General features: G+C 48.2%; 1 long non-coding RNA gene and 1 other non-coding gene across 2 annotated transcripts; one reads left to right on the top strand and one right to left on the bottom strand.

Moving 5' to 3' along the window:
- Positions 1-8,005: 8,005 nt before the first annotated feature.
- Positions 8,006-27,558, bottom strand: LOC122456181. The gene is made up of 3 exons (XR_006274889.1): positions 26,941-27,558; positions 9,150-9,157; positions 8,006-8,016 (listed from the first exon to the last, which is right to left on the bottom strand). It is a non-coding gene; the product is annotated as an uncharacterized LOC122456181 (long non-coding RNA).
- LOC119863116 lies at positions 27,089-27,251 on the top strand. Its single transcript, XR_005295502.1, has one exon. It is a non-coding gene; the product is annotated as a U1 spliceosomal RNA (small nuclear RNA).
- Positions 27,559-27,635: the final 77 nt, after the last annotated feature.

The following is a 27,635-nucleotide window of genomic DNA, read 5'->3' on the forward strand; positions in this document are numbered from 1 at the left end:
CTCCTGCATGCCCGAGCAATATTTTTATACTCTTCCCTTGTCATTTGTCCAATCTTCCACTTCTTGTAAGCTTCTTTTTTGTGTTTAAGATCAGCAAGGATTTCATTGTTAAGCCAAGCTGGTCACCTGCCATATTTACTATTCTTTCTACACATCGGGATGGTTTGTCCCTGTAACCTCAATAAGGATTCTTTAAAATACAGCCAGCTCTCCTGGACTCCTTTCCCCCTCATGTTATTCTCCTAGGGGATCCTGCCCATCAGTTCCCTGAGGTTGTCAAAGTCTGCTTTTCTGAAGTCCAGGGTCCGTATTCTGATGCTCTCCTTTCTTCCCCGAGTCAGGATCCTGAACTCTATCATTTCATAGTCACTGCCTCCCAGGTTCCCATCCACTTTTGCTTCCCCTACTAATTCTTCCTGGTTTGTGAGCAGCAGGTCAAGAAGAGCTCTGCCCTAGTTGGTTCCTCCAGCTCTTGCACCAGGAAATTGTCCCCTACACTTTCCAAAAACTTCCTGGATTGTCTGTGCACCGCTGTATTGCTCTCCCAGCAGATATCAGGGTTGAAGTCTCCTATAAGAACCAGAGCCTGCGATCTAGTGACTTCCGTTAGTTGCTGGAAGAAAGCCTCATCCACCTCATCCCCCCTGATCCAGTGGTCCACAGCAGACTCCCACCATGATATCACCCTTATTGCTCAAGCTTCTAAACTTAATTCAAAGACACTCAGGTTTTTCTGCAGTTTCATACTGGAACTCTGAGCAGTCAAAAACTCTTACATACAATGCAACTCCCCCACCTTTTCTGCCCTGCCTATCCTTCCTGAACAGTTTATATCCATCCATGACAGTACTCCAGTCATGTGAGTTACCCCACCAAGTCTTTGTTATTCCAATCACATCATAATTCCTTGACTGTGCCAGGACTTCCAGTTCTCCCTGCTTGTTTCCCAGGCTTCTTGCATTTGTGTATAGGCACTTGAGATAACTTGCTGTTTGTCCTGCTTTCTTAGTATGAGGCAGGAGCCCTCCCCTTTCACGTTCTCCTTCTCATGCTTCCTCCCAGTATCCCACGTCCCCACTTACCTCAGGGCTTTGGTCTCCTTCCCCCGGTGAACTTAGTTTAAAGCCCTCCTCACTAGGTTAGCCAGCCTGCTTGCGAAGATGCTCTTCCCTCTCTTCTTTAGGTGGAGCCCATCTCTGCCTAGCACTCCTCCTTCTTGGAATACCATCCCGTGGTCAAAGAATCCAAAGCCTTCTCTCGGACATCACCTGCGTAGCCATTCGTTGACTTCCACGATTCGACGGTCTCTACCCAGGCCTCTTCAGTCTACGGGGAGGATGGACGAAAACACCACTTGCGCCTCAAATTCCTTTATCCTTCTTCCCAGAGCCACATAGTCTGCAGTGATCCGCTCAAGGTCATTCTTGGCAGTATCATTGGTGCCCACATGGAGAAGCAGGAAGGGGTAGCTATACTTTAACCAATCATTCTACTGAAATTTACCTAACCAATCCTAACTTATTGTAACATGATTAGCTAACCAATTATATCCCACCACCTTAATTAGTTTACACCCAGCAAAATTAATTATACAGCAGACAGAAACAATCACAGAACCAGACAGAGACCATGCAAATAAACAATAGCAAAGTGGGAACTATAATGACAAAACCACACAGTAAAGTGAGGATTTCACAACTATATCTATAAAGACATAAGGGTTTCCCAGCTGTGTCTATGGATAAGTGAGTTCTTACCAGAGAGAAAACTATCAAACTAAATTTACTTTTATATCTTCTAGGCTTTTCCCTTTCTCTGGAGGTGATAGATCGGATCACCTTGCTAACAGCCCCATATTGACTAGTTTGGAATGTGAGGATGTGACCGGTCGCTTCCCAGCTCATGGCTGCCTCTGCTGCTTAGCCAAAGGCACTGGCCTAAGAACAGGGCCTCAGACTGTCACAGTGAGAGAAGGCCCTTACACAGATTCTTTCTTGTATACCTCTATTACTAGCTAAATGATAAACATATACCTAAATTCTTAAAGTATAGGCCTTTACAGGCAGGTGAATATTATATCGTAACATCAACCTCAACACAGAACACAAAGTGCACAGCGCTCACTCCACATTATTACTTTCTATTACAAATATCTGCACTGCAAAAATGCTAAACAAAAGAAACAGCATTCCTCAATTCACCCCACACAAGTACCGCAGTGCAATCCCTCCTCCGTGAAAGTGCAACCCACAAATGTAGGGGGGTTTTGTTACATAACTGCACTCAAAAACAAAACAATGCAAAACCCCAGAGACCACAAGTCCTACCCCTCATTCAGCCAATCATCAAGACAAACAAGCCTGTCCACATCTCTGGAAGACAACAGACTGCCGTGAAGTGACCTGGAGTGAGAGGAGAATTGGAGCCTGTGCCTTGGTAGTGCTAAGCACCTCCAACCCCATTAGAGTCACTGGGCCAAATTCTGAGTCCTTCCTTAGCCAGCAAAGTCCCACAGACATCACTGACTGAAGGGGTGGGGTGGAGGGGGAGATTTGGTCCAATGCCCTCTTCAGCTGCTATTGCAGCAGCTCTTACTTTTCACTGAGCAATATTCCAGTTTATGAACCCGGTGGACATTTACCAGTTCCCTCTATACTAATACATTGTTTTTTCCTGTTGCAAATAATACTTCTTAGCAGAGGCCACCTCAATATTAACACAATTAGAACACAATTAAATGGAGAGGAAAAAAACACGTGCTAGTCTGTTTCCTATTCTGATGTTACATTTGCTCAGTACAATGGCAATTGTCAATTCTCTGGCTGTATTAGTATTTTACATTACATAGCAGGGGTGGCCAAACCGTGGCTTACGAGCTGTATGCGGCTCTTTTACGGTTAAAGTGTGGCTCACAGAGCCCCCCACACCTCCCCCATTCTCCATCTACCAGACTCGGGGGAGGAGCTGTGGCTTCTGCCCTGTGGTGGAGTGATGGGGCTTCTGCCCTGTGGAGAGGATGGTCTCGGGACTTCAACCCTATGGGAGGCTCCTGCCAGGGCTCAGGGCTTCAGCAGGAGCAAAGCTGAGGCCCCAAGCCCCCGCTCCCTGCTGGACTGAAGCCCTGAGTCTCAGCAGGTGCTTCCCATGGGGCTGAAGCTCTGAGACCTCCCTTCCTGCAAGGCAGAAGCCTTTAGCCCCACCACTATGCCACAGGGCTGAAGCCCCACTCTGGTAAGTGCTCCCCGGCTCTTGAACTTCTGAAGATTGTCATATGGGGCTCAGAGAGTCAGTAAGTTTGGCCACCCCTGTTATCTAGCACCTTTGTACTGAACGATCCCAGAGCATTTACAAACTGCACAATGTATACAAAACTCACTTCAGCCTTTACTGAAATGCAGCCATCTCTGGGGTGGAACATGGCAGCTATTTAACAAAACAGCAACAATATGCAACAGTTTAGAACAGGAAGTAAAAAAGAATGCTGAATCCTATTGAAAGTACAGGATGAAAATAAGTAGGCAGAATTTAATTACCCAAATAGAATACAGCCGGGATACAAGGGCAACACCTTTGCTCTTGTGAAAGGTGCCTTTGGATCACACCTTTCAAATGTCCTCTGTTTTGAGAGATGTCACTTATTTTAATCCCAGCTTTACCCACTGTCCAGACAAATTGGTGTCCCCTTATTTACACCTTTGAAAATGTTTTACATCAGAAGTAAAGTGTCATGAACCTGAGGTTATAGAAATAGTCATTACCCTAAAGCAAGGACTTGCACAGCAAATTTCCTGCAGGAATCATTGTTTTTGTGCCCCTATCTTTGGGTCTGTGCCATCCATTCCATTCCACATTTGAGCCTTGGCAATTCAAGAGCTATGCTTCCGGTTTTAGCTGACTACCATTGGTCATTGCCTTGGTTATCCATCGTATGTGCAGTACTCACTCCTGTGTGTAACATGTAAGCTGTGCCTCACTTGCAGACTTTGTTATTCAAAGTATAAATGCTATAGCCCCTTTCCCAGCAAAACTTCCATTGACTTCAGCTGGAAGAGACAGACAAGGGGCAGTGATAAGCCTGAATCTTGCCCTACTTTTCTGCACTTATCTAGCCCCTTTCATATGAGGCTTTATAAAGGCTAAATTTATTCATGTATCTGTCTCAGATGCTTCAACGACTTCCATCACCGTAGCATCAGAGCACCTCACAATTTGCAATGTGTTTACCCTCAGAACCACCTGGGAGGCAGGGCAGTGCTCCCCCCATAGTACAGAAGAGGAAATGAGGTACAGAGAGGCTAAGGCACAGATCCTCAAAGCTGGTATGTAGGTGACTAACTCCCATTCTTTTCAGTGCGTGCTACGGGCCTAAATATCTTTGGAGGATCTGGGCCTGAATGACATGCCCAATGTCACCCAGACAGTCTGTGGCAGAGCAGTGACCTGATCCCAGGTTTCCCAAGTCCTAGCCTACTGCACTGGACCATCCTTCTTCTTAGCCATCACGTGACATAAGGACTGGCATCATTATCTCCATTTTACAGGTGGGAAAATTGAGGTGCAGAGGGGAAGTGACTTCCTCAAGGGCCCTGATTCCAGCACCTTCCTCTCCCTACTAGGTGGCATTCCCTACCACTCAGTCCCATCTCCCTCCATTAGCTGCAGCAGTTTCAGTTTCTATCCGGGTTCAGCCAGCTGCTAACTTAAGCCAGTACTTGCTGCTGGACCAGATTCCTGATTTCTTAGCCCTGGTCTACACCACGCGTTTAGGTCAAATTTAGCAGTGTTAGATCAATTTAACCCTGCACCCATCCACAAGTTGAAGCCATTTTTGTCGACTTGGAATCTTAAAATTGATTTCTGTACTCCTCCCCGAAGAGGGGATTAGCGCTGAAATCGACATTGCCGGGTTGAATTTGGGATAGTGTGGACGCAATTCAATGGTATTGGCCTCCAGGAGCTATCCCAGGGTGCTCCATTGTGACTGCTCTGGAAAGTACTTTCAACTCAGATGCACTACCCGGGAAAAGCACTGGGAACTTTTGAATTTCATTTCCTGTTTGGCCAGTGTGGTGAGCTCATCAGCAGAGGTGACCATGCAGAGCTCATCAGCACAGGTGACCATGATGGAGTCCCAGAATCGCAAAAGAGCTCCAGCATGGACCGAACAGGAGGTACTGGATCGGATCACTGTATGGGGAGATGAATCTGTGCTATCAGAACTCCGTTCCAAAAGACGTAATGCCAAAATATTTGAAAAAATCTCCAAGGGTATGATGAACAGAGGCTATAACAGGGACCCGCAGCAGTGCCACGTGAAAATTAAGGAGATCAGGCAAGCCTACCAAAAAACCAAAGAGGCAAATGGCCGCTTCAGGTCAGAGCCCCAGACTTGCTGCTTCTATGATGAGCTGCATGCAATTCTAGGGGGTGCCCCTACCACTACCCTGTCCCTGTCCATGGACACCTGCAAGGGGGGAGTCTCACACAACAGGAATGAGGATTTTGGGGACGAGGAAGATGAGGAGGAGGAGGAGGAGGAGGATAGGGCACAACAGACAAGCGGAGAAATCCTTCTCCCCAACAGCCAGGAACTGTTTATCATCCTGGAGCCAATACCTTCCCAACGCTCCCAGGTGGGCTCCCGGACCATGAAGCCAGAGAAGGCACCTCTGGTGAGTATACCTTTGTAAATATAATACATGGTTTAAAAGCAAGCATGTTTAATGATTAATTTGTCCTGAAGACTTGGGATGCATTCATGGCCAGTACAGCTACTGGAAAAGTCTGTTAACGAGTCTGAGGATGGAGCAGAAATCCTCCAGGGACATTATTAAGGGGACATTCAGAGGTGGCCGTTACTGCTGGGATGTTTGCCTGTGGCTGAAAAGAAATCATTCCCGCTTTTAGCCACGCGATCCGGGGGGGGCCATTCACGCTGAGCTGTTCGTATTTGGCTTGCAGGGATCTTCCCTGATACTGGTCATGCGGTAGGAGGAGAGGTGAAGCAATCATCCCAGAGAATTGTGGTGGGGGAGGGGTTTAGTTGTGTTTGTGCTGCACGTTAACCCAAAAACCACAGCCCCTCCTTTTAAATGGCCAACCCAACGGATGCTTGGTATGGGAAAGGAGGGCGCTGCTGTTTGAAACATTCCCACGTTATGACAGTTGAAGAAGCCGAAAGACTGCGGCTTACCATGGCTGTCTGCAAGCCGAATTCTGGTGTCCGGCCATGTGTGTGTGATCTCTCACACGAAACCAGCAGGCCCTCAATATAAGAGGCAAAATGTGACCCTGTACCGAAAGCACATGTGCTATGTAATGTTAACAGCTTGGTTCACCGTGAAAGAGACTACCCATTGTTCTCTAAAATGTGTCTTTTTAAAAACTACTCTCCCTTTTTTTCCTCCCTCAGCTGCAAATGTTTCAATGCTCCCCCTACCACCTCCGTCCCAGAGGCTAGCACAGATAAGAGGGTGAAAAAAATGCACTCACAATTAAATGTTCTCTGAGCTCAGGCAGTCCTCCCGTACTGAAAGAGCTCAGAGAATGTGTGGAGGCAAACAATGGCAGAGTCCAGGAAAGCAAAAAATGAATGCGAGGACAGGAGGGACGAACAAGATGAGAGGTTGCGGGAGCAAGAGGAGAGGTGGTGGCAGCTTGATGAGAGGAAGCAGGATGCAATGCTGAGGCTACTGGGGGATCAAACTGATATGCTCCGGCATCTGGTGGAGCTGCAGGAAAGGCAGCAGGAGCACAGACCGCCGCTGCAGCCCATGTAACCACCCGCCCTCCTCCCCAAGTTCCATAGCCTCTTCACCCAGACATCCAAGAACGCGGGGGGAAGGGGGGCCTCCAGGGTCCCAACCACTCCACCCCAGAGGACTGCCCAAGCAACAGAAGTCTGGCATTCAATAAGTTTTGAAGTGCAGTGTGGCCTTGTCCTTCCCTTCTCCCCTCATCCACCACCCCATCCGATGCTTCCCTCCTCCCCCACTCCTCCCAGGCTACCTTGGCAGTTATCCCCCTATTTATGTGATGAATTAATAAAGAATGCATGAATTTGAAACAACAATGACTTTATTGCCTCTGGAAGCAGTGATTGAAGGGGAGAGGGCGATTGGCTTACAGGGAAGTAGAGTGAACCAAGGGGGCGGGTTTTCATCAAGGAGAAACAAACGGAACTGTCACACCATAGCCTGGCCAGTCATGAAACTGGTTTTCAAAACTTCTTTGGTGTGCAGCGTGCCCTGCTGTGCTCTTCTAATTGCCCTGGTGTCTGGCTGCATGTAATCAGTAGCCAGGCGATTTGCCTCAACCTCCCACCCCGCCATAAACATCTCCCCCTTACTCTCACAGATATTGTGGAGCACACAGCAAGCAGTAATAACAATGGGAATATTGGTTTTGCTGAGATCTAACCTAGCCAGTAAACTGCGCCAGCACACTTTTAAATGTCCAAATGCACATTCTACCACCATTCTGCACTTGCTCAGCCTATAGTTGAACAGATTCTGACTACTGTCCAGGATACCTGTGTATGGCTTCATGAGCCATGGCATTAAGGGGTAGGCTGGGTCCCCAAGGATAACTATAGGCATTTCAACATCCTCAACAGTTATTTTCTGGTCTGGGAAGTAAGTCCCTTTCTGCAGTTGTTCAAACAGACCAGAGTTCCTGAAGATGCGAGCGTCATCCTTTCCCGGCCATCCCACACTGATGTCAGTGAAATATTCCTTGTGATCCACCAGTACTTGCAGCACCATTGAAAAGTACCCCTTGCAGTTTACGTACTGGCTGCCAAGGTGGTCCGGTCCCAAGACAGGGATATGTGTTCCGTCTATCGCCCCACCACAGTTAGGGAATCCCATTGCAGCAAAGCCATCCACTATGACCTGACCATTTCCCGGGGTCACTACCCTTGATAGCAGCAGCTCAGTGATTGCATTGGCTACTTGGATCACAGCAGCCCCCACAGTAGATTTGCCCACTCCAAACTGATTCCCGACTGACTGGTAGCTTTGCAAGCTTCCAGAGGTCTATCGCCACTCGCTTGTGAACTGTGAGGGCTGCTCTCATCTTGGTATTCTTGTGCTTCAGGGCAGGGGAAAGCAAGTCACAAAGTTCCATGAAAGTGCCCTTATGCGTGCGAAAGTTTCGCAGCCACTGGGAATCTGAAACACTGCAACACTATGTGTTCCCACCAGTCTGTGCTTGTTTCCCAGGCCCAGAATTGGCATTCCACGGCATGAGCCTGCCCCATTGCCACCAGGATGTCCAAATTGCTGGGGTCCGTACTTTGAGAGAAGTCTGTGTCCATGCCCTCATCACTCTCGTCACTGTACTGCCGTCGCCTCTCACCTGCTTTTGCAGGTTCTGGTTCTGCACATACTTCAGGATAATGAGCAATGTATTTACAATGTTCGTAACTGCCACTGTGATCTGAGTGGGCTCCATGCTTGCCGTGGTATGGCGTCTGCAGGAGAGCAGAGTTGCAGCGGAAGTGGTGGCTGACGACGGATGCCACGAGAATAGATATTTATAGAGAATGACGAGAGGACCTGTGAGGTGGAGTCATGAGAGCAGGAGAGCAGAGTTGCAGCAGAAGCAGTGGATAATGACGGTTAGCAGTCTTACTGCACTGTCTGCTGAAAGCAGTATGGCATCCACATGGAAAAAAGGCACGAAACGATTGTCTGCTGTTGCTTTCATGGAGGGAAGGGCAACTGACGACATGTACCCAAAACCACCCGCAACACTGTTTTTGCCCCATCAGGCATTTTGCCCCATCAGGCATTAACCCGGAATTCCAATGGGTGGCGGAGATTGTGGGAACTGTGGGACAGCTACCCACATTGCATTGCTCCGTAAGTTGATGCTAGCCATGGTAGTGAGGATGCACTCCACTGACTTAATGCGCTTAGTGTGGACATATGCAATTGATTGTATAAAATCGATTTCTAAAAATCGACTTCTATAATATTGATCTAATTTCGTAGTGTAGACATACCCTTAGTAACTCAGGTCTAGTTTCTCCTGAGCCCCTTCTCATAGGACTGACCAAGAGCCTTTTCCATCAGAGGATACAGATGTATTTTTGTTTAGGACTTCCTCATAGATGGGTGGTTCCTAATGGCAGGCCTGCTCGCCACCATCCCACCTCATCATAGTTCCCTGGTGCTCTGCCTCCCAGCAACTCAGGCTTCTGGAGTAAACACAGAAGCTAAGGTATAGAAATGGGATGTGTGGGCTTTCCAAAGCCTATGAGTCACACTCATCCACCAGATGGTAGTGTGGCAAAGGGAGTGGTTTTCAATCTGTGATCTGGGGACCCTTGGGGTCCACAGACTATGTCTAAGATTTCCAAAGGGATCCACACCTCCATTTGAAATGTTGTAGGGGTCCACAAATGAAAACAGGTTGAAAACCACTGCTATAAATAATTCCATGGACACTGCTTGGGTTGTAGTTGGGTGGGGGGGAGGGGAGAGAAACAGCAGTGCTGGTGAATTTTTGTAAATGAAAATGTTGTCAGTGAAAAATGCTGAATCAGGTGGACTGAAATATTTTGCAAACTTATGTCAACTTTGGCACATTGTTTAGGTTAAAAAAAATTCTTTTTTGACAAAAAAAATCCTCAAATGTTTTATTTAAACATTTTTGAAATTGAAATGTTTCATTTTGAAATTTCCTTTAATTTTATTTGAAAAAATAAATATTTTAAAAATGCTCAAATCAAATGAAAGGCTTTGATTGACCTGAAATGATTTTTGCCCTCACTAATTTTACTAAAAATTTAATTATTGGGTGACCCCAAACTGATTTTTTTAAAAATTTTGTTTGTTTGTTTGTTTGTTTGTTTGTTTGTTTGTTTGTTTGTTTCACAATTGCAAAACCCTGAAAAATCCCTGACTGGCCCAGCTGTAGTGCTGAGCCTTAGCAGTGTGTATGGGCTGGTGAATTTGGAATGATTCTGGATTTTTTTGCAAGGGCTGACAGAATGTCATTTGATTCTGATTATTACAACTAGGGCCCGGAAACTCAGCCTTTTGCAAGGATGGCATAAGATCTCTCACCACAAAGGGAGTTTCCTCCAAAGAACTATTTCCCGGATTTCATGAAGAACTCGTGAACTATTTGAAGAACTCGTGATAGCTTGAAAAGAGGCCAAAAGACCCAAGCTTCCAAATCTTTACAATTAAATTAAACAAACTCCATCAGGAGATAGATTTCCTTCCTTATCTCTGGTTTACTATACAGAAGGAAGCATTTTCTAGAGGTCAGTGCTGATTAGGAAGTCAGGAGACCTGAATTCTATTCCTGGCTTTGCTACTCACTTTCTCTGTGACCTTGGGCAATTTGTTTCACTTCTCCATGCCTCTGTTTCCCTGTCTGTTAAACGGCAGTAATGAAATCTTTGTCAAATGCTTTGAGATCTAAGATGAAAGTCTGATATAATGTGCAAGTATTAAATATATTGCATGTTTATTTTATAGGGCATTGGCCCTTTGATTTTTAGAAGTACCTGAAAATTAGGCAGGCTTGAAAACGCCCAATATCCATGTTTACCAGTTACATACAGTAGTCCCTATCAACCAGGATGGACCCAATTCTACCATGTTGAGCCTCCTCAATGCCCATGAAATTCAGGGAGTGTCCTGAGTGCTCAGCACTTGGCTGAATTGGGTCCTACATATTCATAAGGAAGGGAGTGTGATCTGGTAGCTTGTGCACTGAACGGGGGCTCAGGAGATCTGAATTCTGTTCCTGGCCTTGCCACTGGCCTGCTGGATGATCTGGAGCAAGTTGCCTCCCCTTTCTGTGTCTCAGTTTTCCTATCTGTAAAATGGGGTTAATGATACTGACTTCCTTTGTAAAGTGCTTTGAGATCTATGGATGAAAAGAGGTAGGTATTACAAATGTTTGCTGTCTTATTTGAAAATCCAGGCAGAAATGCACAGGTGTCACTTTACCTGTAATTGAAATGCAGCCACCTCTGGAGGAATTCACAGAACTTGTTTACCAGCTCACACCAACCGTTTAGGACAGGAAGTGACCTACCCAGCTGGAACAAATGGGGCAGAGGGACCACAAGCATTCAAGGCCCTAGGCTTAAGTTATCATTAGTCTGTGCCTTGGGTGCTCATCTACACACCAGGGCAAAGTGAGGGCAAGAGGCTACCAGTAGTATTTTGCACCTGCTTGGCATGTACTTTGTACTGATGTATTTATGCCTGGGGGCAGGGCAATTCATTTCACGGAGGTGGTCCAAAGCAGGACTCCATCCATGAGAGCTGAAAGAATCCATTTCACATTCAACAGGTGAGTCCATCAGCAGACGGGCAGTAGGCAGGCAGTAATGGAGCCTGGCAAATCCGTATGCTCACTTTGCTCCTCCTCATTGTATTTTTTTTAGCATCTATAGAGAGCAGATGCTGAGCCCCTGCATCTGCTACTTAACAGACCATGCTCCATTACCAGCTAACCCCTTATTCAACAAACTCATCCCATGGCTTTGCAATGTACTCAGAGTAGCTAGAAACAGCAATAGCTCTGTCATTTTTAAAACATAAGACTGTTGACAGGGCACTGTTGTGAGGAAGCTCTCACTGTTGGAGCCCCAGCAAGCATTGACCAAGGCAATGGTACTACCATGGGGAAGCTTGCGTTGCTGAAATCCTAGCTAACACTGATAATGTTGTGGCACTGCCGTGGTGAAGCAGGCACTGCTGGTGTCCCAGCTGGCACTGACAAGGCCCCACCATGGGGAAGCAAACACTGCTGGAGTCCCAGCTGGCACTGACGGCACCACCATGGGGAAGCAGGCACTGCTGGAGTCCCAGCTGGCACTGACAGGGCACCGCCATGGGGAAGCAGGCACTGCTGGAGTCCCAGCTGGCACTGACGGCACCACCATGGGGAAGCAGGCACTGCTGGAGTCCCGGCTGGCACTGACAGGGCACCGCCATGGGGAAGCAGGCACTGCTGGTGTCCCAGCTGGCACGGACAGGGCACCGCCGTGGGGAAGCAGGCACTGCTGGTGTCCCAGCTGGCACGGACAGGGCACCGCCGTGGGGAAGCAGGCACTGCTGGTATCCCAGCTGGCACGGACAGGGCACCGCCATGGGGAAGCGGGCACTCCTGGTGTCCCAGCTGGCACGGACAGGGCACCGCCATGGGGAAGCAGGCACTGCTGGTATCCCAGCTGGCACGGACAGGGCACTGCCGTTTCGAAGCACTCACGTCCATCATCTTTGTTTATGTGTAGAGAATCCTGCCTGGCAAAAAAGCCTATATATATATATATACCTATATACCCAAAAGTAGAATAAAGGGGGTGGGGGTGGAAAGAAGGTAAAAAAAAACTAGAAATCTCTCTGTTGCCCATTGGTAAAGTCTAATTTCTCCCTTCCTAGGACACATAGCAAGAAGTCTGTGAGTGCCCTGGCAGCTCCTGGGACACTGACACATCCAGCAGGTAAAGCCAGCAGGAGACTAACATGCCTGGAATGAGCTTGATGCTTTTGGCAGCACATGTGGTTTTTATTATGGTAAATGCTGGTTTCCAGGGTACCACAAGACAAGACACCAGAGCCCTGAATCGCTGAGTCACTCTCCTGATTGGGAACAGACCCACTGGCAGCTGAACTGTCTCTCTGTTAAATATTTGTTTGGGAGTTCAGTATAGAAAAAGAATCTCCTTCTTATCCCAGGTTATTCAGCAAATCTTATCTAGGGTATCTCCTGCAGCTATCCCTGTAATGCACCAGGTCAAGATGGTCGAGGATGTGGGAAGCCCCGGATGGAATCCACCTATGGAAACTGTATTGCCCTCTCACCAGAGGTGGAGATGGTCCCATAGAACAGGATATTAGGGCCCAGATCTTCAAAGGTATTTATGCCCTAACTCCCATGGATTTTAATTGGAGTTAAGCACCTAAATACCCTTGAGGATCTCAACCTGCAGTCCATTAGTGAGACAGTGTAAGAAAACCCAACACCCCATCCCTTTACAAGTAGGGAGATCCTCCATAGATTCACAGAGCAACTACTATAGGCAAATCCACAGCTCCCACAATAATCTCCCCATGGGGCATCCTGGCTGCTAGCCCATGTAATTTCATCTCAGGGAAGTCAAGATGAAAAGGTGTGTAGATCCCTGGCCCGGAGCTGGTAAAGCCATGTAACAGCCCTTAGGGCTGATGAGGGGAACCCTCCTGTGTTATCACCAAGCCCATCACTGGCCCCAAGGTTTGGACATGAGGCTGGCATTCCAGGGGAAGACTGGGCCTCCCAGTAGGAGGGATCAAACTAGCTCCAGCCAGTCTCCCTCCCCCAGAACCAAGAGATCAGGATAGGCTGGGAAATGTAGTTCACCAGCACAGTCATGTTAGTAGTTGTAGTAGGGGTAAGGCATGCTGGGAAATGGGAGAGGTATAAATACCCTACCTTTTCTACAGAGGGAGACCAAGAAGGAGTGAGGCTGGGCCTCCTGAGTAATACAGGACAGTAAAAAATCCATAATCTGTAGGTTTTAGAACATTTTTGTACGGATTTTTGGATGGCAGCCTCTGTACACTCTGAATTAGCCTATGGAAGTCTGAAGAGACTGTTCACTTTGTGGGGGGAGGGTGCGGAATGGCAAATTGATATAAAGCTCCCCTCTTCCTCCTCTTGCAGAGCTATCATTGTAGTTTGCAGGCTTGAGGGATGGCAGTGGCACACAGACATACTAGCCAGTTCAATACAATATCAATATAGTTATTCATGTCAGAAGTATAGCAATGTTAGCAATTGCTGCACAGCAAAGAGAGATTTTTAGTAGCACTTGGGTGTCTGATTCCTAAGTAAACTTTTTAAAAATCTCCTTGTGTGATCTCAGCAGCCCATGGCAACTGAGAGGTTGGTGTCTGGGAAAGGTGTGTGTGTATTTGTGTGTGTGTGAGGGTGGAAGGGTTATAGAGGCCATTGCAGAATTAAAGCGTAGTTCTAGTCTGAAAAATGATGGTCACAATGGTTTCATGGGGCTTGTGGCTATTTCTCAAGTTTCCAGCCCAAATGAGCTCACTCTGCAGACAATGAAAGATGGCCTTTCTAATCACCAGTGCTGGGGGCTGAAAGTCAAGCTGGGGTTGGGTGCCAGCACCTCGCCCCAGCTGAAGGGTATAGCTGGGGCGAAGAGTCATTCCCAGTGGGTACACACCTTAGGGGATCGATTCTGCCAGTGGACTTTAGGCAAGGAGTCTGTTGCACAGGAGCCAGAGCAGACTTCATCTCCTTCCCCCAGGAATAAAACAGGAACAAACTGGCTTTGGAGCTAGCTAGTGAGAGGTTGATACAGACTGAAAGCCGATCTGTGGAGTAAGACAGCTCTATTTTTACATAACCCCTTTTCTGTCCGTAACTAGCTGGCCTGCAAATCTCGAGAGCGCTCCCTTCCCTTCCTCTCCCCATCCAGGGGCAGAGCGAAATGGGCCTGCCCTGTGCCGGTCCACTCAGAGGGCTGCTGCTCAGCAGGGCCAATATAAAGCTCTGGCTCTGACTCCAAGGTGATGGATGGAGAAGTGTCCGCAGGGAATAAGTGCCCTTTAGCCTGAGTGCTGCAGAGCCAGGCAGTTCCCTAGTCCCCACTGAATGCCAACAAACCGGCCTTTCTTTGGGTATGTCTACACTATGAAATTAGGTCAAATTTATTTAAGTTGACATTTAGCTCCAATTTTACAAAGTTGATGCTGCATGTCCCCACTATGCACATTCCGTCGGCAGAGCACATTCTCACTACCATGGCTAGCATCGACTCCCGGAGTAATACACTGTGGGCCTGCTCCCGACTGGAATTCTGGGTTAGTCTCCCAATGCCTGATGGGACAAAAATATTTTTGTGGGTTGTTTTCGGTACATGTTGTCAGCCTCCCATGATGCACTTGCCTCCTCCCTCCCTCCCTGAAAGCAAAGGCAAACAATCATTTTCGTACCTAAGCCTGGGTTACCCGTGCAGATGCCATAGCACGGCAAGACTGGACCCCACTCAGCTGTACACTGTTGTTCACATCACAAACACCTCGCACATCATCCTGTGGTATTTGCAGAGCCTAGCCAGGAGCCACCGTGAAGAAGACTGTGATGCGATGCAAATAGCCATGCTGGAAGCCATGAAATGTAGCAATTTGCACATGCTAGCAGCAGCAGCTGGGCTTGTTGACACAGTGGAACGCTGCTTCTGGGCCCAGGAAACAAGCACAGACTGGTGGGACCACATAGTTATGCAGGTATGGGATGAGGAGCAGTGGCTGCAGAACTTTCAAATGCGTAAGGCCACTTTCATGGAACTTTGCAAATTGCTTTCCCCGGCCCTGAAGCACAGAAATACCAAAATGAGATCTGCTCTGACAGTTGAGAAGAGAGTGGTGATAGCCCTGTGGAAGCTTGCAATGCCAGATTGCTACCAGTCAGTCAGGAATCAATTTAGAGTGGGTAAATCTACCGTGGGGGCTGCTGTGATCCAAGTAGCCAGGGAAATCAATTCACTTCTGCTAAGAAGGGTAGTGACTTGGAAACATGCAGGACATAGTGGATGGCTTTGCCTCGATGAGGTTCCCTAACTGTGGTGAGGGAATGCACATGCCTATCTTGTCACCAGACCACCTTGCCAAAGAGTACATAACCACAACGGGTACTTCTCAATCGTGTTGCAAGTGCTAGTGGATCACAAGGGCCATTTCACTGACATCAAAATGGGATGGTCCGGAAAGGTACATGATGCGTGCATCTGTAGGAACTCCAGTTTCTTCATAAAGCTGCAAGAAGGAATTTTCTTCCCAGACCAGAAAATTACTGTTGGTGATATTGAAATGCCAAGTTATCCTTGGGGACCCAGCCTACCCCTGGCTCCCATGGTACTGGTGCAGTTTACTCACTAGGTTAGACCTCAGTGAAAGCAATATTCTCATTGTTGTTGCTGCTTGCTGTGTGCTCCATAATATCTGTGAAAGTAAGGGGGAAAAGTTCTGGTGGGGTGGGGGTTGAGGCAGATCGCCTGGCTGCCAATTATGAGCTGCCAGACACCAAGGCAATAAGAAGCGCACATTGAGGTGCACTGCATCTCTGAGAGGCTTTGAAAACCAGTTTCATGAATGACCCAACACTGCTGTAACAATTCTGTGTGTTGTTCCTTACCAAGTTGCCCCTTTTTTGTATGTACTGCCCTGTAAACTAAACTCCCACCAACCACAGTGTGCACAGTGAATAAAGAGCCTCCTGTCCTCAATCCATGCATTTTCATTATGCTAACAAACACTGAACAGAGACATCAATGAATAGCAAAGATAAGCCAGGTCTAAGGGCCTGATAACACAGCCGGGGAGGGGCAAGGACCTGATAACATGGCAGGGAGGGACAAGGACATGTAGTTTATTACAATTGAACTATCTAGCACTCAAAGCTGTGGGAATGAGAGCCTTCTGCTCATGAACCAGCCCCTGGAGTTGAGTTCAAGGGATAATGGAGCTCTTCCCTCCTCCCCCCCCTCCCCCCCGCATTCTAGGACATCTGGGAGAAGAGGATATGGAACTTGGTGAGGAGGGCAGCTCATTCATCACTGGGTACAGCAGGACTCTAAGGTCTAGCTGCCTTTTCCTGCACCTCAACAAGATGCCTCAGCATGGCTGTTTGCTCTCCTATAAGCCACAACATCTCCTCTGGCGTGCTGCGCTCTTGTTCCCTGCATGCTTTCCTGCCCTCTTGGTCGGTGTGCATGCTCTCCGACAGTGTAAGCCTCCATGCATTCAGTTGGGCCCTGTCAGACTCGGAGGAACACATCAAATCACAGAACATGTCTTCCCTTGTCCGCTTTTTTTGCCTTCTGATCTGGGACAGCCTTTGTGCTGGTGTGGAGGAAGCACCCACAGGCAAAGTTGCAGCTGCAAGGAAACAAAAACCACAAGGGTAGTCTTATAGAACATACATTGTTGAAAACAGAAGGTTAACTCTTGCAATGAATGAAACACTTCACAGCAGTAAATACATTCCCTGAGGTATATGGCCACATTTTGTCTTTTAAAAGAACCACCTACCAGTAAGGTACAACACATGGCAGAGCACTGGGTAGCAGATTTCAGTTTGCAGGCAGGCATGGTAAGCACACAAGAAAGGGGAAGTGGTGTCAGGGCACACCCGGGAACATTTTTTGGTGGGGAAACTCTTGGCACATAAACAGGCTTTTCCGGGGAGCACCCTTTGCCTAGCTGGACTGGCTGCCACTGTATCCCAATTGTTTACCTCGGATTAAATATTAAACACAATTGTATTTAACCCCTGTAGTGTGATTACAAGTGTGCACTCACCAGAGACTGCCTTCAAGGTCCCGCAAGGGGATTGGCTCCAGAGTTAGGAAAAGTTCCTGGCTGTCAGGAAGAATGGATCTTCCGCTTGCCTGCTGTGCATTCTCCTCCTCCTCCTCCTCCTCCTCCTCAGTGTCCTCCTCGTTGTTGCCTGTGGTCGCCTGAGACCCCTGGGAGGTATCCACAGAAAGTGTTGGGGTACTGGTGGGGTCCCGGCCTAGAATCACATGCTCATAGAAGCAGCATGTCTGTGGCTCAGAACCAGAGCTACTGTTCACCTCCCTTGTCCTCTGGTACGCTTGCCTGAGCTCCTTTATTTTCATGCAGCACTGCTGTGTGTCCCTCGTATAGCCTTTGTCCCCCATGTGATTTTGACATAGGTGTAAGCGTTTCTTCTGCTGGTTCGGAGCTCTGTCTGCACAGACTCTTCTCCCCACACAGCAATCAAATCTAGTGTCTCCAATATGCTCCCTGCTGGACTGTGTTTGCAGCCCTGGGCAGGCATATCAGCTGTGCTGGTGAGCTCTCCACACTGATCAAACAGGAAATTCAAAAGTTCCCGGGACTTTTCCTGTGTACCTGGATGAAGTGCAGTGGAGTTGAAAGTGCTGTCCAGAGCGGTCACATTGGAGCACTCTGAGACACCAATCCCTTCAAATTACACAGCGTTGTGTCTACACTACCCCTAATTCAACCCAGGAAGGTCGAGTCTAGCGCTACTCCTCTGCTGAGGTGGAGTACAAGTGTTGATTTTACAAGCCCTTTGGGTCGGTGGAAAGGCCTCAGTAGTGTAGACACCATCATGGCTGAACCCCAACTCTCAAGGTTACAGCTTTTCTCTGACCTTGACTTGGTAAACGCTGCCACCACCCAAATGCAACAAAAACCTCTTTGAACCCAGGAAGAAGCACTTGAGAATACCTCCCTGCGAGGTGCCCTCAAGCCCCTATACCCCCCTCCAGGGAAGAGCTGAAAAAGGAAACAAAGGAAATTAGCTGTGGCTACCAGTTAATCAAACAACATGCACAAACCTCTTAGTACACCAAATATACAATCCTGTTCTTAAAAAAGGTAAATTTTATTAAAAACAAAAAGAAAGAAAATACATCTAGATTTTAAAAGACCAATTCCAAAAATCAAGCACCCAAAATAGCTTTCTTGGGGGTTCAGCTTAAACGTTACAAGCAAACAAAAGCATCTGGGATTAGCACAGAGGAGTCCACACATTGGAGTTCAGATAAGTAGTTCTAGGCATGACAGGATTTATAATCATGCCTTGCTTAGCTGCTTATGGCATGACTGCTCTGACTCTCCAGCCCAGAGAGAACAAACAAAGGAAAGTTTCTTTCTCCATTTTAAAAAGTTCTACCTTCCCATTGGCTCTTTTTCTTTACCTGGGGGACTTTTTAACACTTTACAGGAAAAGCCAGTAAAGAACAGCTACCAGGAGGGATTTTACAGCTAACTGGCTGACTGGGTGTCCATCAGAGGAAGCTATCCCCCCACTTTATTTGTTATGGACATGCACATTATAAATTCGACCTAAGGCGGCACGTTGACCTAACGCTGTAGTGTAGACCAGTCTTCTTAAAGTCGATCTTGTTTGCTTGAGGCAGCCCCCTCACCGAGCCAGGTCAGTGTCGCTGTGAGGTGCTCTGCTCGCTCGCTCTCTCCCTTCCCTCCAGCCTGGGATCACTCGCTGGAGGAAAAGAGAATTCGCCCTCGCCCGCTCCAATCCCGTGGCCAAGCGTCCCTGCCGCTCTGGGCTTCAACTCTGCGGGGACTCAGAGCAGGAGGACACAGGGACCCGCCAGGAGTCTGGGGAGACCCTAAGGAGACGGTAGGCGTTTGCTGCAGGAGTCGGGGCTTACACTGGAAAGTGACGCAGAGGGGAGCCGATGTAAGAAGGATCCGAGAGGGAGAATGAAGTAAATTAACCAAGGGGGGGGCAACCACTTCCTTTTTGCTCCATCTTCATTGTTCAAAGCGACGCCTTCCGCGAATTCTGCATTTCCTGTCCCTGACACGCTGTGGGGGGGACCCGGGCCGAGCTGAACGGCCACTGAAGCACGTCCGCAGCGGGCAGTTTGCAAAGCGCAGCGCAGGTACGTGCCGAGGGGTCACTCGAGGCGGCGGGTCACGGCTCCCCTCAGTCCTGGGCGCCGGAGCGGGGCTGTCTCTTGAAGAGCCTGGCGCGGCTCCCGCAGCGGGCGTGGGGCGGAGGCGGCTGTGCGGCCGCTGGCCTGGGAGGAACGCCACGAGCGGGGGAGCCTGGATGCCCCAGCTCGTCATCCCCGGCCTGGGGCTGCCCTGGCGCCGAGCTCCGCAGCAGGGGCGGCGGGACGGCCCGTTCCTCCAGCGGGTGGGCGAGCTGCCTTTGAAGGGACGCGGGAAGAGCGGCGTTCAAGCGGCTCCAGAAGCCTGAGGAGTGCGGTTCCCCGGGCCCCCGTTGCTGCCTGGAAGATGCACGGGGAGAAAACCCGGACCTGCCCAGAGCCGGCCTTGGAAGGGAGGCAAAGACCCTGCTAGCGCCCGCGTGTTCTCTCCTGTGCAAGGAAATCACCGCAGGGAGCCCTGAGGGCGCTGCGTTGCTCCAGCTTTCTGGTTTAACTCCTACCTGAGATTCGGTAGATGTCCCTGACCTTCGGGGACTTGCATCAATGAAGCCAAGATGTGTAAAAGGGAAAAAGCACTGTGGATGTGAAGAATACCCTGTTCCCCCGTCTAGCCCCGTTAATGACTGAGCAGGCTCACTCCTCTAAGGGCAAGTGTAGGTGAGACAGCAGTTGAAACAAGTTAGTTCCAGGTTTTAGAGCAGCAGCCGTGTTAGTCTGTATCTACAAAAAGAAAAGGAGGACTTGTGGCACCTTAGAGACTAACAAATTTAGTTGAGCATAAGTTTTCATGAGCTACACATGCATCCGATGAAGTGAGCTGTAGCTCATGAAAGCTTATAACATTCAAAAACCAGTTGGAGAACACTTCAATCTCTCTGGTCACTCGATCACAGACCTAAGAGTGGCTATCCTTCAACAAAAAAGCTTCAAAAACAGACTCCAACGAGAGACTGCTGAATTGGAATTAATTTGCAAACTGGATACAATTAACTTAGGCTTGAATAGAGACTGGGAATGGAGGAGTCATTACACAAAGTAAAACTATTTCCCCATGGTATTTCTCCCTCCCACCCAACCCCCCACTGTTCCTCTGATATTCTTGTTAACTGCTGGAATTAGCCTACCTGCTTGTCACCATGAAAGGTTTTCCTCCTTTCCCCCCCCCCTGCTGCTGGTGATGGCTTATCTTAAGTGATCACTCTCCTTACAGTGTGTATGATAAACCCATTGTTTCATGTTCTCTGTGTGTGTGTATATAAATCTCTCCTCTGTTTTTTCCACCAAATGCATCCGATGAAGTGAGCTGTAGCTCACGAAAGCTTATGCTCTAATAAATTTGTTAGTCTCTAAGGTGCCACAAGTACTCCTTTTCTTTTTACAAGTCCTCCTTTTCTTTTTGCGAATACAGACTAACACAGCTGCTACTCTGAAACCTGTCATTAGAGACTAACAAATTTATTTGCACATAAGCTTTTTGTGAGCTACAGCTCACTTCATCAGACACATGCAGTGGAAAATACAGTAGGGAGATTTTATATACACAGAGAACATGAAACAATGAGTGTTACCATACACACCATAACGAGAGTGATCAGGTAAGGTGAGCTATTACCAGCGGGGGGGGGGGGGGAGAAAGGGGAAAGAAACCTTTTGGAGTGATAATGAAGGTGGGCCATTTCCAGCCGTTGACAAGAACTTGTGAGTGGTTTCAGAGTAGCAGCCGTGTTAGTCTGTATTCACAAAAAGAGAAGGAGTACTTGTGGCACCTTAGTGACTAACAAATTTATTTGAGCATAAGCTTTTCGTCTCTAAGGTGCCACAAGTACTCCTTTTCTTTTTTAAGAACTTGTGAGGAACAGTGGGGGAAAAATAAACATGGGGAAATAATTTTACTTTGTGTAATGACACATCCACTCCCAGTCTTTATTCAACCCCAATTTAAATTTCCTAAATTAACCTAACCTAAGTTCCAGTTTCCCAAATTCTCCAGCTCCTGTGATCCTTTGGCATAAAGTACTGGCTCACTTTTCTCTTCCTCTCTCTCATTTCTCAGGGCTGCAATGTGATTAGAACACTGTTTGCTCCAGTCTATACAAGCAAAACCAGCCCTTCTTATTAAAAAGCTAGAGCACTGCTGTTAAATAGGGTCCTTTGGCACTCGGGTTTGCTGAGTAGCTGGGCCCTTGCTTTAGGAGACTGGTATCTTGTCTCGTGTTTGCATTGAACCCTTGTAGCTTGACCGATTTCCCTGCACATACCCAGAGTCTGAGGAGAAGGTGGGGTGGGATCTCCTTGGATGATCCTCTCCCTTCTCAGCCCACCTCTTTCAATTGAAATTGGCAGCCTTCCCATCTCTGTGTGGACAGGAGGGTCAGGGCTGATGCTGGAAAAGGCTACTTCCCTTCATTGGTGACAAAAGAGGCCCACTCTGTATGTCCTGTGGAGAAGTGTCCCAAAGGAGGTGTGCAGTGCTTCTGAGGGAAGGGGATGTGCCTGGTCCTGTTTCCCTAATGGAGGGGAGCAGGCTTGGGGAGTGGTCATGAGCCTTGGATGCCAGGGTGGTGCATGTGTTGGGTGAGTGGAAGGAGAGCATGTATGAGGCTGCAGCATGTCTGCGTGGGGCAGCTCAAGAGGGAAGTCTTCCCCAGGGCAGAGTGGGTCACTGGTGACCTCCCCACGCTGATCCTTCCTTTTGTGGATGGAAGCCAGCCACTAGCAGCTTCATGCCCTGCAGGCATACAGCACACTGCTGGCTGAGCTGGGCTGGCTCTGTACTGATCAGTCGTTCTCGGCCGCAATTAACTAGCTGGGGTATGTCTACTCAGCCTGTGGCTCTGAGTCTCCCCTCCCATCTTATAGATTCATAGATTCATAGATACTAAGGTCAGAAGGGACCACTCTGATCATCTAGTCCGACCTCCTGCACAGCGCAGGCCACAGAATGTCACCCACCACTCCTATGAAAAACCTCACCCATGTCTGAGCTATTGAAGTCCTCAAATCATGGTTCAAAACTTCAAGGAGCAGAGAAGCCTCCCTCCAGTCAACCATGCCCCATGCTACAGAGGAAGGCAAAAAAACCTCCAGGGCCTCTCCAATCTGCCCTGGAGGAAAACTCCCTCCCGACCCCAAACATGGCAATCAGCCAAACCCTGAGCACATGGGCAAGATTCACCAGCCAGATACCCAGGAAAGAGTTTTCTATAGTAAATCAGATCCCATCCATCTAATATCCCATCTCAGGGGATTTGGCCTATTTACCCTGAATATTTAAAGATCAATTACTTACCAAAATCCCATTATCCCATCATACCATCTCCTCCATAAACTTATCGAGTAGAATCTTAAAACCAGATAGATCTTTTGCCCCCACTGCTTCCCTTGGAAGGTTATTCCAAAACTTCACTCCTCTGATGGTTAAAAACCTTCGTCTGATTTCAAGTCTAAACTTCCTGGTGGCCAGTTTATACCCATTTGTTCTTGTGTCCACATTGGTGCTGAGCTGAAATAATTCCTCTCCCTCTCCTATATTTATCCCTCTGATATATTTATAGAGAGCAATCATATCTCCCCTCAACCTTCTTTTAGTTAGGCTAAACAAGCCAAGCTCCTTGAGTCTCCTTTCATAAAACAAGTTTTCCATTCCTCGGATCATCCTAGTAGCCCTTCTCTGTACCTGCTCCAGTTTGAATTCATCCTTTTTAAACATGGGAGACCAGAACTGCACACAGTATTCTAGGTGAGGTCTCACCAGTGCCTTGTATAACGGTACTAAAACCTCCTTATCCCTACTGGAAATGCCTCTCCTGATGCATCCCAAAACCGCATTAGCTTTTTTCACAGCCATATCACATTGGCAGCTCATAGTCATCCTATGATCAACCAATACTCCAAGGTCCTTCTCCTCTTCCGTTACTTCTAATTGATGCGTCCCCAACTTATAACTAAAATTCTTGTTATTAATCCCTAAATGCATAACCTTACACTTCTCACTATTAAATTTCATCCTATTACTATTACTCCAGTTTACAAGGTCATCCAGATCCTCCTGTATAATATCCCGATCCTTCTCCGAATTGGCAATACCTCCCAGCTTTGTATCATCTGCAAACTTTATTAGCACACTCCCACTTTTTGTGCCAAGGTCAGTAACAAAAAGATTAAATAAGATTGGTCTTGACCGACTCACTTTCATACTAAGTACTAAAGACCTAGATTTTGCAGGCTGGAGCTTGGGCTCTGAAGATGGGAGGGGGGGAAAAAGGGGGAAGGTGGACTTCAGGGCTCAAGCTGCAACTTCAAAGCACTGTCTATACATCTATTTTTAGAGCACTAGCACAAGTCCTGCTAGCCCACATGTGTCGAGCCAGGCTGAGAGGCTGACTGTCTTGGGCTGCGTAGACATACTTGGGCTGTGTAGATGTATTCTATGTGGGTATCTGGGTTGTCAACATCACAGTGAGACTCGGCGCTTGCCTTGCAATGCCCTGATGTTGCAATGTTTGCTGTGACCTCCCACCATGGATCAATACAGTGTCAGGCTGTGGTTTGCACAGTATATGTGAGCTGCAGAAAGAGCTGGAGTCCTTGTCTTGCTCTGGCTTCCTCTTGCAAATCCCACTGACCTTTAACCAATGAAGCCTCCCAGGATACTGTGAAGCAGTCCATTGTTCTTATCCCTCACGTACAAATGGGGAGTGAGGGAAAGTCACTTGCTCAAGGTTCCTCAGACTGTAGGAGCTGCCAATAGAATGTCTGGCTCCCAGGCCTGTGTATGATGTCACCTGGGTTAGAAGTTATCACAGGTGCAACCTGCCTATGCATCTAGACTGAGTTCAGATCCTCTGGCATAGGCAGACGATGGTGTGACTTTTAATAGAAACCCTCGTGAAGCAGGGAAAATGTCTGACCTGGTTAAGTGTCTTCGTTTTCAGTTCCTCCCCACCTCCCATTTCTAGAGCTGGTTTCAGAAACAGTCGTGCTGTTCTCTTTCCCGTGGAGAAAGAGTCATCTGCCCCATGACCAGCTGGGACTGGCTGTTCCCTTTGAGGCTAGAAAGATACACCTACAGCAGTGCCACATTCAGCAGCCTTTTGCAGAGATGAAATGGTGTACACAGTGCAAGCAGCTTAGGAGTTGCACATAGTCTGAGGAAGGAAAGGAAATGGCAGTTAGCAAAGAAATTCATTTTGCCTCTCTCCCTCCCACAGGGGTTGTAATAACAGAGGACTTGGTTTACCAGCTCTAGAAATACAGGGATAGGAGGGGCAAGGAGGCAACTAGGGTCACCCTGAATTTTGTGGAGCCTGGTGTCAGGTAACATGTGAAGAGCCCTATGCAGCTGCCTTACTATCAGGTGCCCTCAAACATACACAGCCAGCTTCTGGCTGTACTGAAACTTACACACCCCTTCTGAGCTGTAAGGAAACGCTCTGGGCTTGCTGTGCCCTCCCCTTCCCTTTTCCTGAACTCTGAAGCCTGGAGATGAAGTGGAGGGAGGCAGGACAGTTCAGGAATTCAGCCTTCCCTGTGTGGCCTGCTGAGCCAGGTGGGTGTGGGATGGTGTTGTCGCCACTAGGCAAGGCTCCTGGCGCAGGGCCCTGGAGCAACAGGCTTAGATGGGCTGCAAGTTGCTACTGCTGGTAACCTTTAGAGAACAGGGAAAGAAAGGTGGATAGAAAGCTGGCTAGATTGTCAGGCTCAACGGGTAGTGTTCAATGGTTCCGTGTCTAGCTGACAGCCAGTATCAAGTGGAGTGCCCCAAGGGTCGGTCTTTGGGCCGGTTTTGTTCAATACCTTCATTAAGGATCTGGAGGATGGCGTGGATTGCACCTTCAGCAAGTTTGCAGATGACACTAAACTGGGAGGAGAGGTAGATAGGATAGAGAGGGACCTAGACAAATTAGAGGATTGGGCCAAAAGAAATCTGATGAGGTTCAACAAGGACAAGTGCAGAGTCCTGCACTTGGGATGGAAGAATCCCATGCACCGCTACAGACTAAGACCGAATGGCTAGGCAGCAGTTCTGCAGAAAAGGACATAGGAGTTACAGTGGAAGAGAAGCTGGATACGAGTCAACAGTGTGCCCTTGTTGCCAAGAAGGCCAATGGCATTTTGGGCTGTATAAGTAGGGGCATTGCCAGCAGATCAAGGGATGTGATCATTCCCCTCTATTTGACATTGGTGAGGCCTCATCTGGAGTACTGTGTCCAGTTTTGGGCCCCACACTACAAGGAGGATGTGGAAAAATTGGAAAATGTCCAGCGGAGAGCAACAAAAATGATTAGGGGACTGGAACACATGACTTATGAGGAGAGGCTGAGGGAACTGGGATTGTTTAGTCTGCGGAAAAGAAGAATGAGGGGGGGGTTTGATAGCTGCTTTCAAATACCTGAAAGGGGGTTCCAAAGAGGATGGATCTAGACTGTTCTCAGTGGTAGCAGATGACAGAACGAGGAGTAATGGTCTCACGTTGCAGTGGGGGAGGTTTAGGATGGATATTAGGAAAAACTTTTTCACTAGGAGGGTGGTGAAACACTGGAATGCGTTACCTAGGGAGGCGGTGGAATCTCCTTCCTTTGAAGTTTTTAAGGTCAGGCTTGAGAAAGCCCTGGCTGGGATGATTTAGTTGGGGATTGGTCCTGCTTTGAGCAGGGAGGTGGACTAGATGACCTCCTGAGGTCCCTTCCAACCCTGATATTCTATGAAAGAAGGCATATATCACATTATAGCTCACTGATATCTAATGAGAGCAGTGTGAAGACTTAGCTAGGCACCGCAATGGACATTCACCTCAGGGAACCTGCAGCTGTCTTTGCCAGTCATCAAGGGATGCATGGGCCTTGCAGGTGAAGGACTCTCCTTCCTCCTTTGGCTCTGAGGCATTGTAACAGGGTGTCCTCACCTCTTGTGAGCACCCCCTTGGCCAAGTGCACACTCAGATTGTCCCTTCTCTGGGATACAGCCATGCTCCAGGGCTCCCTCCCTGGAGACATGGTCTTTACCCTCTTGGGGCTTCCTGGTTACAGCTCCCCAGCTGGGCCACTGTAGTTCAATTCCCTCTTTGGGATGTCTCAATGTCCAAGCCACTTTCCCCTAGTGGCTAATGGGGGATGGGGAGGACCTGGGCCCACCCACTACTTCAGGTCCCAGCCCAGGGACCCTGTAGATCAGAGCCATCTGCTGTGTCCCTTTAACTATGTCACACAGCTTCTTTAATTCTCTGGGCCACTTCCCTGTGGCTCTGCATGTCTTCACCCTATCTTAGGGTCTTGTCCTAATGGAGTTAATCAGCTCAGGGCTCCTTCTCGCTCTCCCCAGCTTCTGGCAGCACTGCCCTGTCCAGGGTTTGTAGCTCCATCAGCCAGTCACACACCAGCCATGCTCCTACAGCTCCAGGGAAAGAAAAAAAAAAAAACCACTAACAACAAAAAAACACACAAACTCCCCCTGGCCCTGCAGCTCTTCATATACTTTGCTGCTGGGACACAGCCACTCTAGGGAGCTTGGAGGACCCTCTCCACTGCTCTTTTTTGGGGCAGGGTGTGACAGGGCCATGAAGTCTCCAGCAGGGAGCATCAGAGGGTGTGGTATACCCCATCACAAGCGCTTTGAGGAAAACACTAATACTGGGGCTTACTTACCTAGCAGGGGAGATTCCATGATCACGAAGGTGGTTTTCCCAGGGCGAGGCTCATCCATTGCACTGCGGGTGTGCTGACCCCTGTGATTTCCCCAAATGCGGAAACTTGACTGCATAATTCGTGGTACTGGGGGACTGCGTTCGCGCTCTCCCCTGGAAAAAAAAAGAAAAAACTTTCAAAAGAAAAAAAAATAACTCATCAGGCTGATGGGTAACTAGGGGGTTGGAGTGGAGCTGTCTGGACACAAAGCTGGTCGAGGGGCTTCCCTGCACTGTCCCTTGCCAGTGTCTAATTCTTGCATTCTCTAAGAGAGCTACAGGGAAGGGTGGGTTGTTGTGGTGTTCAGTGGAGAAGCTTTGTAGCAGATGCCTTTGGATACAAAGAGCTCTTTAATGCCATCAAGGTCCATTGGGATTTTTTCAAGCTCCTTCCTTACTATGTATTTTTCTCTCTTTTCAAGGGGCAGAGTTGGGAAGTCCCTCATCCTATTGATCCCCTTTCCAGCAGATTTGTGTGGCATTTCCCCTTTATTCTGCACA

Source organism: Dermochelys coriacea, chromosome 10, assembly GCF_009764565.3.
Source record: "Dermochelys coriacea isolate rDerCor1 chromosome 10, rDerCor1.pri.v4, whole genome shotgun sequence".
NCBI lineage: Eukaryota > Metazoa > Chordata > Testudines > Dermochelyidae > Dermochelys > Dermochelys coriacea.